We start from the raw sequence: 12,037 nt of genomic DNA, 5'->3' as shown, positions 1-12,037 counted from the left end.
TCGTATTCGTCTACCTTGATGGCATCCTTGTGTTTCCCACTCGGCTCAAGAACATGTCCTCCATGTCAGACATGTCCTCCAGCATCTTCTGGAGAAACCAGCTTGTTCGTCGAAGCGTAAAAATGTGAATTCCATCGCTCCACCATCTCCTTCCTTGGGTACATCATAGCTGCAGSCAACATACAGATGGATCCTGAAAAGTGAGGGCGGTGATGGATTGGCCGCCTCCAGAATCCTGGGACCTAGAGAACCGGGTCCTTGAGGCGCAATGCGGGGCCCGGCTAACCGGATGTTTGTCCCGGACTCTGCCCGTTCCTCGGTTCTGGAATGGGCTCATTCCTCTTGACTGGCCTGCCATCCTGGCTKCCGTCAGACCCTGGCGTTTGTACGAKAATGTTTTTGGTGGCCTACCTTGGATCCTGACGTCTCCGCGTTCGTCGCCGCCTGCACCATGTGTGCCCAGAATAAGACTCCTTAGCAAGCCTTGGTGGCCTCCTTCAACCACTTCCCGTCCCTCACTTCCCTGGTAACATATATCCCTGAACTTTGTCACAGGTCTCCACCCGTCTGATGGCAACATGGTTATCCTTACCGTGGTGGACCGGTTTTCCAAAGCCGCTCATTTCATTCCTCTCACCAAGCTACCCTCAGCCYAGGAGACGGCCCAGCTCATGGTGCAGCACGTCTCCCGGATCCATGGACTTCCGGTGGACACAGTCTCCGACCGGGGTCCTCAGTTCTCGTCCCATTACTGGAAGACGTTCTGCATGCTCATTGGGTCGTCGGCCAGCCTGTCSTCCGTGTTCCATGCTCAGTCTAACGGCCAGTCAGGGAGCGAGCCAATCAGGACCTGGAGACGACTCTTCGCTGCCTGGTCTCCACCAATCCCACCACCTGGAGTCAGCAGCTCGTGTGGGTAGAATACACCCGCAACACCCTCCCTTGCTCAGCCACTGGTCTCTCGCCTTTTGAGTGCTCCCTGGGATATCAGCTCCCGCTCTTCCCGGAGCGGCTCTTCCTCTGCCCAGATGTTTGTCCGCCACTGTCGCCTTACCTGGAAGAGAGCCCAGTTGGCTCTTCTCAAGAACACCTCCAGGTATCAATGACATGCCGACCGCCACCGGACCCTGGCTCCCCGTTATCGTCTCAGGCAGAGGGTATGGCTGTCCACTCAGGATCTGCCCCTCTGGGTAGAGTCCCATAAACTGTCCCCCCGTTTAATTGTCCCTTGCCCCTCTGCTGTTCATCTTCTGTTGCCCCCTACCCTCCATAAACATCCCACCTTTCATGTGTCTAGGATTAAACCTATGTCTCACAGCCTTTTGTCTCATGTTTCCAGGCCCACCCCTCTTCCCCGTCTCATCGACGGCCAACCGGCGTACACGGTGAAACGCCTCCTGAAGGTTTGGCCACGGGGCAGGGGATTCCAGTACCTGGTTGACTGGGAGGGTTATGGCCRGGAGGAGAGGTGCTGGGTCCCCGCTAGGAACATCCTGGACCCAGCCCTCATCGCTGCGTTCCATCGTTGGCACCCCGGTTAACCAGGTATGCGCCCAGGTAGGACACCAGGTGGRGCCCCTAGAGGGCTCTCAAACCCTGATCTGTTTCACCTGTCTTTGTGCTCGTCTCCACCCCCATCCAGGTGTCGCCCATCTGCCCCATTATCCCCTGTGTATTTATACCTGTGTGCTCTGTTTGTCTGTTGCCAGTTRGTCTTGTCTTGTCAGGTCGTACCAGTGTTCTTTCCCGTCTTCCTGTTCCTCAAGTTCTGTTTCCTAGTTTTTCTCGGTTCTGACCATTCTGCCCTGACCATGAACCCGAGCCTGCCTGCCGTCCTGTACCTGCCTGACTCTGGCCTGATCACGAACCTCTGCCTGTCCTCGACCTGCCCTTTGCCTGCCCCGTGTTTATAATAAATTATCTGAGAACTGTACTATCCGCCTCCGGTGTCTGCATCTGGGTCATATCCTGAGTCGTGATAACATAGACATAATATGACATTTGAAATGTCTTTGTTCTTTTGGAACTTCTTTGAGTGTAATGTTRACTGTTCATTTTTATTGCTTATTTCGCTTTTGTTTATTATATACTTCACTTGCTATGGCAATGTTAACATATGTTTCCCATGCCAATAAAGTCCTTAAATTGAAATTTAGTTCCTTGGCATCCTCACATCTAATCTGATCAGGTCTGATCTTTTGAAGAAGCAAAAACAGCAACTTCCCCATGAGAATAATACAAACATACATAACCTCCCTAACATGCTGAATCCAGGGGACTGTTGGGAGAAATACTATTCCACCATTTAAAGACACACTATTCATGACAACAACAATTCTCTAACGTCATACGGCTCAGTTTTCAGAGCGTGGCTCTTGCAACATCAGGATTCTGGGTTTGATTCCGGGATCATATAAAATGTACACTACCCTTCAAAAGTTTGGGGTCACTTAGAAATGTCCTWGTTTTTGAAAGYAAAACACATTTTTTGWCCGTTAAAATAACATAAAATTGATCAGAAATACAGTGTAGACATTGTTAATGTTGTAAATTACTATTGTAGCTGGAAACGGCWGATTTTTTATGGAATATCTACATAGGCGTACAGAGGCCCATTATCGGCAACCATCACTCCTGTGTTCCAATGGCACGTTGTGTTAGCTAATCCAAGTTTATCATTTTAAAAGGCTAATTGATTATTAGAAAACCCTTTTGCAATTATGTTAGCACAGCTGCAAACTGTTGTTCTGATTAAAGAAGCAATAAAACTGTCCTTCTTTCGACTAGTTGAGTATCTGGAGCATCAGCATTTGTGGGTTTGATTACAGGCTCAAAATGGCCAGAAACAAAAACCTTTCTTCTGAAACTCGTCAGTTTATTCTTGTTCTGAGAAATGAAGGCTATTCCATGTGAGAAATTGCCAAGAAACTGAAGATCTCGTACAACGCTGTGTACTACTCCCTTCACCGAACAGCGCAAACTGGCTCTAACCAGAATAGACAGAGGTTAAGGCAGCAGCTACTCTTCCTGGGGTCTAGCAAAATTAAGGCAGTTATATATATATTTTTTAACATTACAATACATTCACAACAGATTTCACAACATATTAAGMTYTGGTGAAAGCTGAAGATACTGATAACTAACACTGTGCGTTAGCTCTATTTGACCTCTTGCCCATCTCCAGGAAGTGTATGAGGTGACATAGAAAATACATTGCAGTAACGTATCTCACATGTAAGCAGAGACATTGTAGTGACTTTGCTCCATGCAAAGACAGTCTTTCACAACTTCACCAGTGAGTTTCCTTACTTAATTTATTTATATTAACACATCCTCTACTCTTTTTGTCTTAAATATTATTTTCACTGTTTTGAATTGGAAGAATGTAAATTCACTAGCTATTCTCTCATGACAAAGAATGTATGCAAATATAACAAATCTGACAAAAGCATGCCTTTGACACAGAAAGAATACGTTGTGGATTCTTTTCAGACATTTTTCTTATGAATCACAATCATAAGACTTGTGTGCTATCAATTGTATTTTGCAATAACCATAGACTATCAATTCACACAATGAAAATGAACCATATTGTGATGTCAAATAATATATTGTGGAATAAAAATAATAACKTTAAATGGGGAAATCTGTGAATGGTACATCCATGTTTTGACTTATAACCCTCAAACCACGGACTGGGGCATACTTTTGATCAAATGTGGTTTATTAAATTCTTCAAAATGTTCATGATATTGTCAATCAACTTGTTCTAAACAAATCGAAATCATTGTTTAACGTTTCTGTATCTATATGGACTTAAAGTCCTCTGGGTCATTTTGACCCTAGACAAAACATCTAATTTGATAAATAGGACCTTAATTTGTTCTAGGTTTCTCGGAAAACATAATAACAAGTTATCCGTACCACCAGAGGGTGGAGGGGATATGTATCACTGATGTTGACAAGATAGACAGATACAGTGCATTCGGAAAGCATTCAGACGCCTTGACGATTTCCACATTTTGTTACATTACAGCCTTATTCTAAAATGGATTCAATAGTTTTTGTCCCCTCATAAATCTACACACAATACCCCATAATGACAAAACAAAAACAGGTTTTTATTAACAACTGAAATATCACATTTACATAAGTATTCAGAAACTTTGCTGTGAGACTCAACATTGAGCTGTTTCCATTGATCATCCGTGAGATGTTTCTACAACGTGATTGGAGTCCACCGGTGGTAAATTCAAGCGCCTTGATGAAACCGACTCTCATGAGGACCGCCACAGGAAAGGAAGACCCAGAGTTACCTCTGCTGCAGAGGATACGTTCGTTAGATTTACCAGACTCAGAAATTTCAGCTCAAATAAATACTTAGTAACAGACACATCTCAACATCAACTGTTCAGAAGAGACTGCGTGAATCAGGCCTTCATGGTCGAATTGCTGCAAAGAAACCACTACTAAAGGACACCAATAAGAAGAAGAGACTTGGTTGGGCCAAGAAACAAATTTGAGATTTTTGGTTCTAACCTCTGTGTCTTTGTGAGATGCAGAGTAGGTGAATGGATGATCTCCGCATGTGTGGTTCCCACCGTGAAGCATGGAGGAGGAGGTGTGATGGTGTAGGGGTGCTTTGCTGGCGACACTGTCTGTGATTTATTTAGAATTCAAGGCACACTTAACCAGCATGGCTACCACAGCATTCTGCAGCGATAGGCCATCCAATCTTGTTTGCGCTTAGTGAGACTATCATTTGTTTTTCAACAGGACAATAACCCAAAACACCTCCAGGCTGTGTAAGGGCTATTTGACCAAGAAAGAGAGTGCTGCATCAGATGACCTGTCCTCCACAATCACTCGACCTCAACCCAATTGAGATGGTTTGGGATGAGCTGGACTGCAGAGGGAAGGAAAAGCAGCCAACAAGTGCTCAGCAAATGTGGGAACTCCTTCAAGACTGTTGGAAAAGCATTCCAGGTGAAGATGGTTGAGAGAACGCCAAGAATGTGCAAAGCTGTCATCATGGCAAAGGGTGACTATTTGAATAAAACTGCACATTATAAGAAGAAGAAAAAATCATATTTTAATTTACAGAATATGCAAATTAACTGTCATTTTGCTGAAATAACACTCTGTTTTTTATTTATTTTTATATAACATTAATTACATGTATATGTTTTGATGAGAAATCATTTGATATGTTGCTCTGAGTATTGCTTTTTTCAATAGTTTCTTGTTGGGGTCTAAATGACCCCAGTTGGTAATCCATGTCAAATATGTTGGTCGTTTGAGGGTTAAATTAATGATATATAGACAATTCTCCATTGAACATATTTTGAAGACGCAGTTTTTTTTACAATTACATGGTTTACAAATGAAACAAGCTTATATTTGGGTTCTGATGGGATATGACAGTTGAAATAAGCACAGGAAGCGTTTAAATTCTTAAATTATATTCATCAAGAAACAATGACTGCATTGAAAAAAATGTATGTACCGATCTCAGATTTCCCCTTTAAATGTAGAAATACATTTTTATTTGAAACATTTTTCTTGCTATCCATATTTTTCAGATTCCTCAAATCTAGTAGCCACAATGGCATCACTTTCCCCTCCACTGGACTGTGGCTTTAATGAAGATACCATAAATATGACTATAACAAGTCTCTACTTCCTGTCGTTCATCCTGGTCCTCATCATCAATGGGGTAGCAGTCTGGGTCTGCAGGCACCTTCGCTCAACGCCCACCTTCATGGTGTATCTGAAGAACCTTCTGGCCGCTGACCTTCTCATGACCCTGACCATCCCTCTCAACGCAGCCAATATCCTGCCCAGTGCTCCTCTGGCTCTGAAGGCCTTTGCCTGTCGCTACTCTGATGTTATTTTCTACCTCTGTATGTACATGAGCATCATTCTATTGGGCCTCATCAGTCTGGATCGCTTCTTCAAGATCATCAGGCCCTGTGGCAGGTTGTTGGGTCAGAACCTGGTCTTTGGCAAAGTGCTGTATGCCTCCATCTGGGTGGTGCTGTTGGCCACTGATGTCATTCCAACCATGATCCTGACCAATCAGGATCCCACCAACAAGACTAATGAATCCTGTATGGAAATGAAGAGCGAAGCAGGACACGGTTTGCACAGCGGCGTGGGTTATATTCAACAGCTCAATCTTCTGGGTGGTGTGTGTTCTTATTTGTTTCTGCTACATATGCATAGCAAGGAAGGTTTTTCAATCATACAGGAAATCAGGAAGCAGCAATGACGAGGGGAGGCATAAGACCAACGTGTGCAGGTGTTTTTGGTTCTGGTGGTTTTCTTGCTGTGTATTTGGCCTCTACCACACCATACGCATCCCCTACACCCAGCTTCAGGTTACCCAAACAACCAGGCTACCTTACGGATCTCTAAAAATATCACCTTGTGGATGTCAGCCATGAACGTCTGTCTGGACCCTCTCATCTACTTCTTCCTGTGTAAGTCCTTCAGAACCACACTGTTCAAGACGCTCCGTCTCCCACCTGGGACCTGCAGCTGGCTCACTGGGAGAGAGTCCGGCCCCAACACAGGGGAGGATCAGACCACAGCACAGGAGACTCCCCTGGGAGACAAATCTATCTGTATTTAGGTTACTAAAACTCTATGTTCTATCTATGTATTGTGAAGATCTGATGAATGTTTCACAGAAGATCATACTGCCCTCTCCTGGAAGGTTAACTAAACTGAACTGTGTGTTGATTAAAATGCCTGGGAGGAAGAGTGTGAGTTCAAACGTCTTCCTGGTGCTGGCCGTGTGCTTTGTGTGCTTCGTGCCGTTTCACTTCTCCCGCGTGCCGTACACCCTGAGCCAGACAAGGGTACACCTGTTTGACTGCAACCTCAAGCTGTTCTTCTTCCAGCTGAAAGAGAGTACACTCTGGCTGTCCTCCCTCAACTCCCTCCTGGACCCTCTCATCTACTTCTTCCTGTGTAAGTCCTTCAGAACCACCCTGTTCAAGACGCTCCGTCTCCCACCTGGGACCTGCAGCTGGTTCACTGGGAGAGYGTCCGGCCCCAACACAGCGGCGGATCAGAACCAAACACAGGAGACTCCCCTGGGAGACTCAAATCAAATGCAAATAGTCTGGGTATCCATTTGATTCGCTATTCAGGAGTCTTATGGCTTGGGTGTAGAAGCTATTTAGGAGCCTCTTGTACCTAGACTTGGCGCTCCGGGTACCGCTTGCCATTTTGTGGGGAGCAATCTCAGTTCTGATGTTCAGAYGCTGGTTTCGGCACATAAGAGATGGTAGCAGCAACATTACAATATGTACAAAACAAGTTACGAACAACGGAATACTTTTTATTTTATTTTATTTTTAAAGCACGGTTGGTTAATAAGAGCCGATTAGACTCCTATGCCTGTATAGAAAATAAAAACTCTTCTGAACTATCTACTTCATGTTGTGTGATGTTCTGTTTCACCAAGTATCATACTGGCCCCTGGTGGAAGGTTAAACTATCCTACTAGTTATACTAGAGGGTTTGGGTTATTACACTAGGTGTGATGTACTATCCTACTAGTTATATTAGAAATGAATCCACTAGGTGTGATGTACTATCCTACTAGTTATATTAGAAAATGAATCCAACTAGGTGTGATGTATATCCTACTAGTTATATTAGAAATGAATTCCCTAGGTGTGATGTACTATCCTACTAGTTATACTAGAGGGTTTGGGTTATTACACTAGGTGTGATGTACTATCCTACTAGTTATATTAGAGGGTTTGGGTTATTACACTAGGTGTGATGTACTATCCTACTAGTTATTTGTGTACTATGGATTTGCTCATAGAAATAGTGTTGTACCACATAAAAAAAGGGGTTAAATATGTGTCAAAAAAAATCTAATAAAATTAACTCCTTGAGCTTTCTTCTATCTCCTAGAAAAAGGACAGACACTTCATCACCTTGTTCCTTCAGATTGATGTTTTCTTCTTTATAAGTGTTATTCAGTGTGTTTCTACGGGCTATAGCAGTAAAGTCCAAATTCAATATTTAATCTAATAATTTTTTAGATATTTGTTTTGATACCTACAGGGGTCCTAAAATTCTAAATCAAATAGCTAAATGATCCATGGTGTGACCGTCTTAAAACAATTCCACATGTCACCGTAGCAACCCCCTTGTTGAGGTTAGAGCTCTCCCATCTTCCAGTCACTCTTAGTTGCAGGTTATGAGGATGTTGTGGTCAGATGGCCCCCATGCTAACTATTAGCTTTCCAGTGTTTTCCATATTGTATTATTATGCTGTATTGTTTTTTGTGTGTTGGTAAGTTGAATTCACAAAATGAATTTCCATGTAAATGGATAATAAAGTATATCGTATTGTGGTGGCAGAATTTAGGGTGGAGCTGTTGTAAATTCTCAATGGGGAATATGTTCTGTGTTGGACTGTGATGTCCTGCCTTTCATAGACTCCTGGTATGTTTGCACCCTAAAACACAAGGCCATTGTGTTCTGGAACAGTTGTCAACTTATAGAATAACTGTTGTGTAACCAAAAGGGTTGAATTATCACCTCCCACTGTATAAGGGACATGGAACCATTTACTCTTTGAGTTATTCCCTGTGAAATCATTGGCAAATCTCCCCTGCAGCTGCGTGTACTCAAGACTTTTCAATTATACAATTAAATAGTCTCTACATTAATCTTTGGATCTAATTTTCCACAACAGTATTGTATACAAAAAAAAAAAATTAACATAGCAATAAAGGAATAACATGGTCCTATTAGGTTAAAGATATATTTTTGGTTGGCAGATTAGTCTACAGTATGTCAAAACGAGACTATCTGGGTTAAAATAATGCTGTGCAAATGATACACTGACTCACCATAACATAACCGTACGGTGGGTGGTAGTTGCTGTTGAGGTAAAAAAAAATTTGATAAATACACTGGAATCTAAATACCAATTAATAACCGTACGGTGGGGTTGGGGTAGATGCTGTTAAATGATACACCTTGACTCACATACAACATAACCGTAACGGTTGGTTGTAGTGGCTTGTTCAATGAAATAACCTGACTCCCCCACATACAAAATCCACACCGTAGACGGTGGTGTAGTTGCTTGTTTCACATGCTAACCCTGACCTCACAAACATCAACGGTCGGTGGTGTAAAGGTGCTTGTGGGGTAAATGATACCCTGACTCACCATACACAACCGTGACGTGGGTGTAAGTTTGGCTGTCGCTAAATGATACACTGACTCACCATAACATACACCGCGTCGGTGGTGGTAAAGTGCTTGTTCAAAATTGATCACGGTGACTTCACCATAACATTACCCGTACGGTGGGGTTGGTAGTGGCTGTTCAACTGACTTAACCTGAACCTCACCATACTAAACCGTAAACGGTGGGGGTGTTATTTCTTGTGTAATGAAAAATAAACTGAATCCACGATAACATAACCGTCAACGGTGGTTGTTAGTGCTTTTGTTTCAAATTGATACACTTGGATCGCACCAAACAATTAACCGTAACGGTGGTGTACGTGCCTTTTTTTTGGTGTAATGATAAACTGACCTCCCCATACATCAACCGTACCGGTGGTTGTAGTGGCTTGTCAAACTTGATTACACTGACTCAAACCATAACATAACGTACGGTTGGGTTCGTTTTAGTGCTTGTGGTAAATGATATACACACTGACTGTCCCACCCATAAAAAAAATAACCGTAGTGGTTTTGGTAAAGTGGCCCTTGGTTGTTTTCCAAATGCTACACTGGACTCCACCATAACATAACCGTACGGTGGGTGGTAAGTGGGCCCCTTTTGTGGTAAATGAAATACACTGACTCACCATACCATAACAGTAAAAGGTGGGTGTAGTGCATCTTTTTTTCCCCTTTTCCATCTGCCCGGACCAACGTAAGCTTACCGTTGGGTCATTTTTCAGGAAGTTTTCCCCAGGTCGTTGAGTGGTGTACGCAATTATTATTGAAGAGCACCTCAATTAGGCAGGTTTAGGGTTTTTTAAGAGGTTTTTAGGGGTTTAGGAGGTAGATGTTAGGGTTTAACGGAAGATTAGGCGGTTAAGGAGTAGGGTTTTAGGTAGGTTCAGAGAGTACGAGTTAGAGCGGTTAGGGTGTTATCGTTAGCGGGTTCGGGTTAGAGTTGAGGCAGGCTTTGTTAGGAAAGGTATATGGAGTTTAGGAAGTTTAGGCGGTTAGGCCGGTTTAGGAGGTAGGTTTAAGGAGGTTAGCGAGGGGTTAAGGACTAGAGAGGTATTAAGGAAGGGTTTAGAGATTGTTAGAGGTTTTTAGAGATGGTTAGGATTGGCGGTTAGTGGTCAGAAGATCTAAGGTAGGTTTTTAGAGGTTTAGAGGTTAGGGGTTTTAGAGTGGTTAGAGGTTTTCGGAGGTTTTAGGGTTGTTTAGGAGTTAAAGAAGGTTAGGAGTTTAGGGAGGTTTTTGGATAGGTTAAGGAGGTTTTTAAGGCGTTTAAGGAGGTTTTTTATGGAGGTTTTAAGGTAGATTAGGCGTTTTAGGAAGGTTAAGGAGGTTTAAGGAGGGTTAGAGGTTTAAGGCCGGTTAAGGATGATTAAAGGGCCCGGCGTTTTAGGTTTAAGAGGTTTTAGTGTGGTTTATATTAGGAAAGGGTTTATGGGGTTTTAAGGCGTTAGCCCAGTTTAAGGAAGGTTTATGAAGGTTTTAGGAGGTTTTAGGAGGTTTTTAGGAGGTTAGGGAGGTTTTTAAGGAGTTAGGGTTTTTAGAGGGTTTAGGAAGGTTTAGGAAAGGTTGGAAAGGTTAGGTTGAGGTTAGAAGGTTAGGTAGGGTTAAAAAGGCGTTTTAAGGTGGTGTTTTAGGAGGTTATATAAGGCCGGTTTAAGTGGGGTTTTTTTAGGAAAGGTTAGGGGTTAAGGAGGTTTAGAAGGTTAGGCGGTTTATGGAGTGTTTTAGGATGGTTAATGTGGATATTTTTTTTAAGGAAGGTATTAGGATGAGGTTTAGGAGGTTAGAGTTAAAATAGGTGGTCCAGGCTGTTTTTAGGGGTTAAGGCCGGTTTAGGTGGGGTTAGGATAAAGGTTAGGAAGGTTCAAGATGTTTACAAGGGGTTTTTTAGGCAGGTTTTTTTTTTTCTTATTTATGGTTTTTTTTTTAATAAGAGGTAAGTAGGAGGTTTAAAAGGAAAGGTCAAGGAATGGGTTAGGGGTTTATGCGATTAGGCGGTTTAGGATGTTTTTAGGTGGGGTTTTTAGGGGTTTTTAGGGGTTTAGGAAGTTAGGAACAAGGGTCGGAGGTAAGGGGTTTTTTAGGGTGTTTTTTAGGAAGGTTTAGGGGTGTTTAAAGGAATTAAGGAGGTCGTGATGGGTTGTAGGGGTTTAAGGAAGGTTAGGAGTGCCTTTAGGAAAAAGGTTTAGGGGCGGTTAAGGGGGTTTTTAGGAGTAGGTGTTTAGGATAGGTTAGGCGTTTAGGGGTTTTTGGAAGGTTAGGAGGTTAGGTGGTAGGGTTTAAAGAAAAGGATTAAAGGAAGGTTTGGAGGTTAGGATTTTTAAGGCGGTTTAGGATTGGTTAGGAGGCTTAAGGAAATTTTTTAGCGTGGGGGTTAGGAAAGGTTTTCAAGGAGGTTTTTAGGGGGTTTAGGAAGGTTTAGGCGGGTTTTAGGAAGGGTTAGGAGGTTACGGAAGGTTGGAAAGGTTAGGCGGTTTTAGGTGGGGTTACGGAGGTTTAGGGTTTCTTTAAAGGACGTTTTAGGAAGGTTTACTCGGAAGGTAAGGAAAGGTTAGGAGGTTTAGGCGGTTTTCTTCGGTAGCTCTTAGGAGGTTTTAGGGTTCTCTCTTAGGAGAGTTTAGCGCAGGTTTAGGAGGTTAGAGGTTAGGCAGGTTTAAGGTAGGGTTTTAGGAGGTCCAGGAAAATGTTAAATAGGGGTTTCTTTTAGGAGGTTAGGAGGTTAGTTGAGGTAGGAGGTTAGGGGTTAAGGAGGTAGGAATCGTTCAGGGGCTTAGGGGGTTAGGTGGTGGGGTTAGAGGTTTAGGGTCTT

General features: G+C 43.0%; 1 pseudogene; it reads left to right on the top strand.

Annotated features, from left to right (window-relative positions):
- The first annotated feature begins 5,605 nt into the window (after positions 1 to 5,605).
- On the top strand, positions 5,606 to 6,678 carry LOC111971510 (P2Y purinoceptor 13-like; annotated as a pseudogene).
- The last annotated feature ends 5,359 nt before the right edge of the window (positions 6,679 to 12,037 follow it).

The sequence above is a fragment of the Salvelinus sp. IW2-2015 genome, linkage group LG2 (genome assembly GCF_002910315.2).
Source record: "Salvelinus sp. IW2-2015 linkage group LG2, ASM291031v2, whole genome shotgun sequence".
Taxonomy (NCBI): Eukaryota; Metazoa; Chordata; class Actinopteri; order Salmoniformes; family Salmonidae; genus Salvelinus; species Salvelinus sp. IW2-2015.
Note: the sequence above shows the minus strand (reverse complement) of the source record. Positions and strands in the feature narration are given on the sequence as shown.